The sequence below is a fragment of the Nannospalax galili genome, unplaced genomic scaffold, assembly GCF_000622305.1.
Source record: "Nannospalax galili isolate Female #2095 unplaced genomic scaffold, S.galili_v1.0 scaffold1828, whole genome shotgun sequence".
Classification (NCBI taxonomy): domain Eukaryota; kingdom Metazoa; phylum Chordata; class Mammalia; order Rodentia; family Spalacidae; genus Nannospalax; species Nannospalax galili.
The window spans coordinates 41,233-50,048 of NW_008357507.1; the positions used below are offsets into that span (position 1 = coordinate 41,233).

Consider the following 8,816-nt stretch of genomic DNA (forward strand, 5'->3'; position numbering starts at 1 on the left):
TGAGGAGAAATACATATTTTGGAATACAAAGCTATTTGTACAAATTTATTTTAATTCTTCCACACAGAAGATGAAAGAAATTAAAGAGCTATGTATTTTTCACTACAATACTGATACACTTCAATTATTTCTTTTTTGCAATATATATGAATTAAGTAAGTAAGTAAGTAAAAAAATAGAACTGGGGCTAGAAGGTAAAATAATTTAGAATTCCTGAGGAGAAATACATATTTTGGAATACAAAGCTATTTGTACAAATTTATTTTAATTCTTCCACACAGAAGATGAAAGAAATTAAAGAGCTATGTATTTTTCACTACAATACTGATACACTTCAATTATTTCTTTTTTGCAATATATATGCTTTATGCTTAAAATAATTTAAACATGAGTAAAGTTGAATTTGACGTGAGAGATTTCAATTGCTTGCATAGTGATTCTCTGAGCTAAAATTGTACACATGAGATGATCATTAACACAGATAGGATGTAAATATCCCAAATGAAAGGACATTAGTGAAAGTTTTAGAAGTCAAATTAAAACAAGAATATATCATGTGTAAGTATAGATGTACTTCAAAAATATTTAGCATACAGAAATAGAGACCTGAAGTCTGTTTAACAGAAGAATGGATAAAATAACAGGTGGCATTAAAATGCTGTAATACTAATTGTGTATACTCTTTAGTGATTTTATCTCTTATGACTATGTGTTTTATGGGGTGCATTTTATGAACTTTAAATATGAATGCATGTGAATGACATTCTAAGAATACACAGGAGCTCTACTTGAAATATTGAGAAAATGGGAACATGAGACAAGAAACATAGAAACATTGTATCGTCTGCACTTTTCAGATGTCTGTTTCCTTAAATTCATTAACATAAAAATTCTCACATATGAATATTTCTAACGATCATGGAAAGTAAAGAATGATGCAAGAATATAATAGTACAAAATGCTGCTTTTAATTGGTGTCTACTTACCGGTCGTCGTTACTAAAGACAATGAAGCCTTTGTTTCCTCTTCCAAAAGCTGCTTGGTTGCTGCCATTGTCCCATCATTTTTCAAAAGGCTGGCCATTAACTACATTTCTGAAGGCAACCATGTTCCTAAAAGCACTAACATGTCAAATTCTGGTACCCTAAAGCTTCAGCAATTTAAGATGAAATGTTATGGAATGTTTGCTATTAGATTATATTTCTTAGGACATGTTCCCACCTTATTTGACGCAATTGATGTTCACACACTCAGCCATTTCCACAAGTGGTATCTGCATTAATGGTCACTTCTTTGATGGCACTGTTGTTATTTGGTGGTCCAATCCAATCATTAACATCCTTAATTATTGAAAATAATTCAGGATTTTAACACATATGTATTTACCTGTTCCTTTCCCCCCATATCAAACCAATCAGTTGTACTACTTGTGTCTCTGAGCTGTCTATTTAGAGTCTAACTCCTTCATATCTTTACACACCTTGGCTGAGTCTTTATCATCTGTGCATATGCTGGTTCTCTGCTGCTTTATTTCAAACACCTGGAGCAATATTTCAGCCTCTCATTATTTCCTAAGCAATAGTGTCTCAATACATCCATCAGCTCTTCAGTGTTACCAAAATGGCAAGACTAACCATGTCAGGAACACAAGGATTAAAGCACGGGCTCCTGTAACATTACCTTAGAAATATTAGTCAATGCACATAACCTTTCTGTACCTGAGTTCCTTTATTTGTAAAACAGAGAGATGCTGATTGGTTGCTATAAAAATTGAAGAGTGCATATTAGAAATTTGAATGGAATAACTCCTAAATTGATATTAGTTGTTTTCATACTACCTTTGGATAAATATGCTAATCAGTATATTCTGATAGTCATTTAACAAACTCTAAATATGCATGTTAGGATGGAAAAATATTTCTATGTTGAAAAGTACATGGTAAACCTAGGTGAGATATTCTCGGTAAAATTGTAATATAGGATGAATTATGTATAAATCTTATAGATTTTTAACATAGTAACACATGCTAAAGATGTGTGTAAATATGTGTCTGAATGCAAGTATATAAAGGGAAAATGGAAATAATATGTGATTTCTGATAAGGAACTATCACACAATTTAAATAATCCTAAATGAAAGCTATACAACAATATAATGTGGTTTGTATAAAGAGCTGGGGTGTTCTAAAATGGAAAAGAATATAGATAAAATATTTTTCTAACATATACTATGGAGACATTTTTACTTTACATTTATAGCTTCTGTATTTATCTAAAATCTTCAGGTTAAATAGAAAACTTCCCAGACTTTCAGATATCACATGGTCTTGTTTCTCAGTTGTCTTTTTATGCATCTACCAAGTTGCCAAGTACATTTCTCATCCTTACCATTTATGAAATAGCTGACAAATTTTTGTTCTTTGATTCTCATGATTTACTTTCCCTTTTGATTTTCCTTAGTTAACCTCAGATCAACTGAATTATTTCTATCCATTTCACAGAAAAAATTTAAATATGTTAAACTACTTATATTCATTATGTCATGGGCAGAACACGTTTAAATTTTCAGGTGTTAGCATGTACAAGCCCTGTGTTTACTCTACAAAGCAGGGATTTATCAGACATGTTTACTTTCTGTAACTTGGTTCTATTTATAATACTTTTACTTCCAGGTATATCTTTACAATCCTTACATTACAAAAACATAGTTAATAGATGCTTTATAATAACTGTCGTATGCTATAACTTCAAGTGACATAAAAACAGAACTGCTTATTTTTCTTGAGGAAAAAATAGTGTGTTTTTGTTTTTTGTTTTTTGTTTGTTATCTCCCTGTAGTCCCAACTGGCCTGTAACTTGCTATGTCACTATGTAGACCAGGCTGACCTCAAGCTCACAGGGATCCACCTGCCTCTGTCTCTGGAGTGCTGGGATTAAAAGCGTGTGTCACCACGCATGGCTAGGAAAAAAAAATGTTTTGAACAATGCTAAAACTTACTTTTCCATTCACAAAATGTCTATCCCAGTGGAAACTTGACATGATTCATGTGAAATCATATGGGTGAGCAGGCATGAATCCAACAGCCATTTTGTACATTCTGAAAGTCACAAAATGATATTACAGGAGAAGAAAAGTAAATTTTGCTGTGATAAATAGCAGGATGAAAACAGCAAAGAACTTTGTTTTTCCTACCTAGCATCTCAGAAGGTCAGAATGGATGTGCCTCCAGCCCCATGTCCTCACTGGTTATCATGTTTATCCACAAAGACAAGAGCTCTGTCAGAAGGCATCATACCCTAACCTTCTCCCCAGTTCATATATAAAAAAACAAATGCATGTATTATCTGTTAACAATGATTTAGAGTAATTTAAATATGTAACTCTGTACATATTATCCTTGGCTTAATCTCTAATTAAATGATTTTTCCATAAGAATATTATATGTATATGTTCATATACACATATGCAATTAACAATTGCATTCCATGTTAATATGCATTGGAACTTTATCTGGAGTTCATTCATGTTACCATAGAAAGCACATAATATTTATAAACTCCATTAGAGTTTTCAGAATATTGCAATTAAAATGCCCTCTAGGAGGTTAAAAATTCATAACACATAAAAGAGAATGAAATGCTGGATTCAAAACTACACTGTTGTGTGTTCTGAGTTCAAAATTTCAAGTTAATTTTTTGATATATTTAAATGCAGTAGTATGGTCAAAATGTAATTACACGTAAGTATTATTCTCTTAATAATAACCTGACTTTCATATATTATAGACAAACTTTATCAAAATCTAGTGCATTCGTACCACAGGTAAAATCTTTAGGTGATGTTTAGAGTTTCTAGAAGGCATGCACATGATTGAAATTTTAAATATAAAAGAAAACTTGGAGTTTGGGGAACAACAAACCTCATTGGTAATACATTTATTGATAGAGGAAATAAATTACACTGCCAATGATGGTAACTCAATTTGGGGCAATATGGCACTAGGTCTGTGGTAGATCAGTGACAAATTGTAGTGTATTTACTTCAAGTAAGCCAACTTCTCTCCATTCCACTTGCGCATAACTGGGCCCAGTTTTGCTCCAAACTTGAATTCTGTCACACGGCCATTTCCAAAGTACTCACTCAGATCAATAACATGGTAGAGATACAAGGACAACCATTATTTGAATATAATAACTTTAAATCAGCATAATGAAAAAATAATATAGTATATGAAGCTTTAAGCCACTTATTCTATTGGAATTTTATATCCCAATATTGAAAGGAATCTAAGGTCATCTTTCATCCTGTAACATGACTGACACTAGTTAGTGCACGTAAGTGACAATTCAATAGATCACACTAAATTAGCACTCAGATCAAAAGTTTCAGTGCTTTTAAACTTGTTTTTTAAGGGAAACAAAAATATATAATTACCATTCACTAACTTCAAATAAAACATTTCCTGCACAGAAGGCTTTGTCTCAGCCTAAATACTTATAGAACTAGTAACAACATCCAAAATTCAAACTTTAATAAACGCGTGAGAAAGCAACAGCTATGGTTTTCTACCCCACATAATGCTCTTAGCAGATTCAGGAAATGCATCAATGAAACTTACAAACTAAGCTAATTCTCTTCACTTCTTTGGAACTTACTGTGGTGAAGAATCAAGTGTGTCATCTTTGAATAAGAGGAAGGTAAGAATGCCGAAGTAGGAAAATGACCACAGATTAAGTGAATTCTGTCATCTATTTACTATGTATAAGCATGATATTCTAAACACACACATTAGTATTGCTTTACCTCTTGATAAATTAAGGTCTACTTCCTTGAGAGAACCATTTTTGTATTTAGATTATGCAGTTTATTCAAAACTGCCTTTATGTCTCCAGGCCACATGTGCTCAGCAGCATCAAGCCTGAACCCTGCCATACCAATGTTAATGAGACGGCTCATAGAGTTAGCAATCATGGTACAAACATAATCCTTTACAAGGTCAAGATCAAGAAGGCCAGACATACAATTTCTGACCTGTGGAGGCAAAAATGTTGTGATTGATTTATATGAGGTCTACTCTCAACTGAGATTGTTTTTGATGATGCTGTCATTCTTTTACTGACCAGCAAACACATCTATGATGGCTTTATACAGGGCATTTGGAATATTAGTATTTTATTGTGGCTAAAGCTTTGAAATATTTTCTAATATAAAAATGGAAAGTATTAGAAATAAATCAGATGAGCAGTTCAGCTTTTTATAGAGTTTTGTCCTTTTCTATTTCTTCATTCCTTCTTTCCTTTCCTTCTTTCTTTCTTTCCTTTTTTCTCTGTTTCTTTCTTTTATGCACTAAAGAGTATCAAGCCCAGGATTTTGTTAGTCAAGCAAATGCATTGCCAATGAACTGCATCTAGAGCCCTGTGATAAGGAAAAGTATTAGAATATTAATTCTAACGTTTAAGCATTCTCTCCTGGTAACATCTTTCCATAGGTTATCTAAACCATGTCAAATTACAATAATCCATCATATCCACTGGCACACTTAGAGGTATAGAATTTCTTCATTCTGATCATCATGTTTCCATTACCTGATAAGCATCATTATAGCTATTAATTTCTGCATCACATTTTCCATTGTTAAAATCCCAAGCAGAGTATGGAACTGCTGAAAATTCCCGATTCTTAGAGTTGTAGTAACTTCCACAAGTGCTGCTTGTTCCCACAGCATTTCCTATGCCACACATGTGGTTGATGAACGCTTCAGTTTCACTTAGAAATCTAACACTTCGTTGGATGATCACTACAACATGGTAAGGAAACCCAAAAAAATCTGTTTTGTATTGTTTGTTTGTTTTTGCTGTTTTGTAGTTTATCATCCACAGGAACAAAATTCTAGTGTGAAAGGAAATGTGAAAAAAACACCAACAGTCTTAATATTTACTCAAGTTCTACATTACTCATAAGTGGAGTCAAAACAGAAACTTCAATAACCACAAACAAAAGGAAAGATCAGCTTTTGAGGAAGGAGGCATTGGTAGAAAAAATGGAAATGTATTTATTTGAAATTCCACTGTGCCATGATGAGAAAGAAGTAAGACAGTACTCTTTGCAAGGCTGATATTTGGCATCATTATGGAGAAAAATAACTTTTTTATCATGCAAACAATGATGTAGAAGAAAACCCAGGAGTTGTAGATGTACATACAGTAAGGTCACATAAAACATGACTCTTGTTGTTATACTTGGTACAATTGCTAACCAGTAAGTGTTACTAGGAAAGTATGTGTTGGTATAAGGGTTAAGAGCCAAAGTTTAGATTTATAAATAATCCTCTTTAAAGAGTTAAGAGTACATTTGGAAAGATGTTCAAAATGTGGTCATAAGACTACAGTGGGCATTTTGAATTATGAATAAAGCAAAAAGTAAGAATATTAAAGTGCGAAATTATCTAATCAGACTAAAGAAGAAGCCAAAGAGAAAAATATTTTGTCCATAGTGATTTGGAGGCAAACATGAATGACTCACAGCAACATTGTTGCACTCATCGCCATGTCTCTGAATTCGTCGTCATCTCCAAATCTCGCAGAGTTTGTAGCTAACTGGTTGGTATCTTCCCCACCAGGGTCTTGAAGGGTTTTGAATTACAGCATTTTCATTGGGTAGAGAACCTATAAATAAAAATGATTGCAATGATTACTGGGATGTTGCTTACTTTACATAAAGTAATCCTATAGAAACTAATCAAAGATCTAATGCTACCTTTTAGTCTGTGTGTGCTATTGCTCTGTAACCTGGGATAAGAAAGCACATTGGGAAGTGCTCTGATACCCTGAATCACAACATAATGGAGCCAATTAGAACAATATTTCCCTCAGAAAATTTAAGTGTGAAGTGAAATATTGCTCATGACTCACTAATATTGATTAACATACATTTTTACATAAGATGAGTAAACTTTTTTACTTAAATTGTGAACATTTATCTGGACCCTTCCAAATCCTTTGGGAGCTAAGTATCACTCACATTCCTTGGCAATATCAACCCAGCGCCACTCAAACAGGTGGACGATAGCAGTCCGGCCATACTGAGTCGGGGGGGTGGTCATACTGAGTCCAGCAGAGTGAGAGAAGCAGAAGGAACTTCATCTTGCTTGAAGTTGACAGAGTTCTGTACATCAGTTATTTACATTCCTCCAAAAAGCACAGTTTATAATGTAAATGTTAACGAATAAATATTTCAAGTACAATCTCTGAAAGAGATTATCAATAATGATGTTAACAGGTGACGAACATTCAGAAAATCCCACAGCAAAAGAAACTGAATGCCCTTGGTAGACACACATTGTGTGGTTAATGTTAGATCCAATGTCTGATGTCCTGCACTAATATAAGGAAAATTACAAATGGCACCAAATAGCTATGGATATCTATCTGAAAACATTTGTAAAATTCCCATTCCAACTATTCTACTTGGATAACCAATTCAGTTTTGTTTTGCTGCCCATACTCAAAATAATTTTAGTTATTGAATGTGTGCTTAATTTTTCAGAAACTGCCATGATGGAGGCACACAGCTACAATCCCAGAGCTAGAGAGGATGAGACGTGAGGACTGTGAGTTCAAAGCAAGCCTAGGCTACATAGAAGGCCCTTGCATAGAGATAAAGAAGTTATAGATGACATGATATTGAAATGTCCAAGAATTTAGAAGTAAACATTTTACCCTCCAGCAATCATGGATTAATCTGGGCCAGAAGGAGTTGCATTGTGAAAGTGATAGTTTTCCCTCTTAGCCAGATTTCCTTTATAACAAACATAATACTGAATAAACAAAATTTTCTATTCTTCCATCTTACATTAGTGACATTCTATAAGACAGACTTGTAGTACAGTAGGCAAAAACCTCTCCCATTCATTCAACAAGTGTTGAGTCAGTTTCCTCATATGGTCAAGCCCTGATGTTGTTAGTGATAGAATGAGGAACAAGGCAGATGGGTTCCTTACTACAAGTTCCTGTTAGGGGAAAGTGAAAATATGCAAATAAACCCAAGTAGTAATTATGATTATTAAATAATTTGAGATGGAACATAATTAGTAACTTTTTAACATTTTATTTATTTTTAATTTACATGTATGAACATTTTGCCTACATGAATGTATGTGCACCCATGCATTCAGTGCCCTTGGGAGATCAGAAGATGGAGTCAGATTCCTTGGAGATGGAGTTATGGCTAGATGTGAGCTGCCATGTGGGACTAGAAAACAAACTCAGGTCCATTATAAGAGCAGTCAGTGTCTTAATGGCCAACTCTTTCAGGCTTACACACCTTTAATGGAACATCTACACCTAAGGCTCATGGAGCATAGCAAACCAAGGGTTAGGGAGCATACAAATGTAGCTCTCAGCTCTCAGATCTGTTGCCTGACCATGTAGCCGTACTGAAGGGCATGTCCAGGCTAATTCAGCTGAACTATAACCTGCAGCATATACACAGATTTACAGCATATGAGTTATCATTATTCATCAACAACTAATTAATATGAAGAGAAGAAAGGAAAGGAGGGGAGGATGATAGAGGCCTGGATGGGAGGGAACTGCTATGCTCTAAATCTGAATGGTGAATTGTCTCCTAAATAGGCTCATGTGTTTGACTACTTAGTCCTCGGTACTTCTTTGGGGGAAGATTGTAGAAGCTGTAGGAATTCAAGCCTTGTTGGGACAAGGAGGTCCCTGGGGAGTGTTGTATTAGCTTGACCCACTTTCTCTTCTCCCTCTGATTTTGTCTGATGCAATATGACCCAGAGCCTCCTCCACCCATT

At 34.2% G+C, this 8,816-nt stretch overlaps 1 pseudogene; it reads right to left on the reverse strand.

Annotated features, from left to right (window-relative positions):
- The window catches only part of LOC103751672, a 9,521-nt pseudogene extending 2,378 nt beyond the window's left edge, over positions 1 to 7,143 (reverse strand).
- Between the last annotated feature and the right edge of the window lie 1,673 nt (positions 7,144 to 8,816).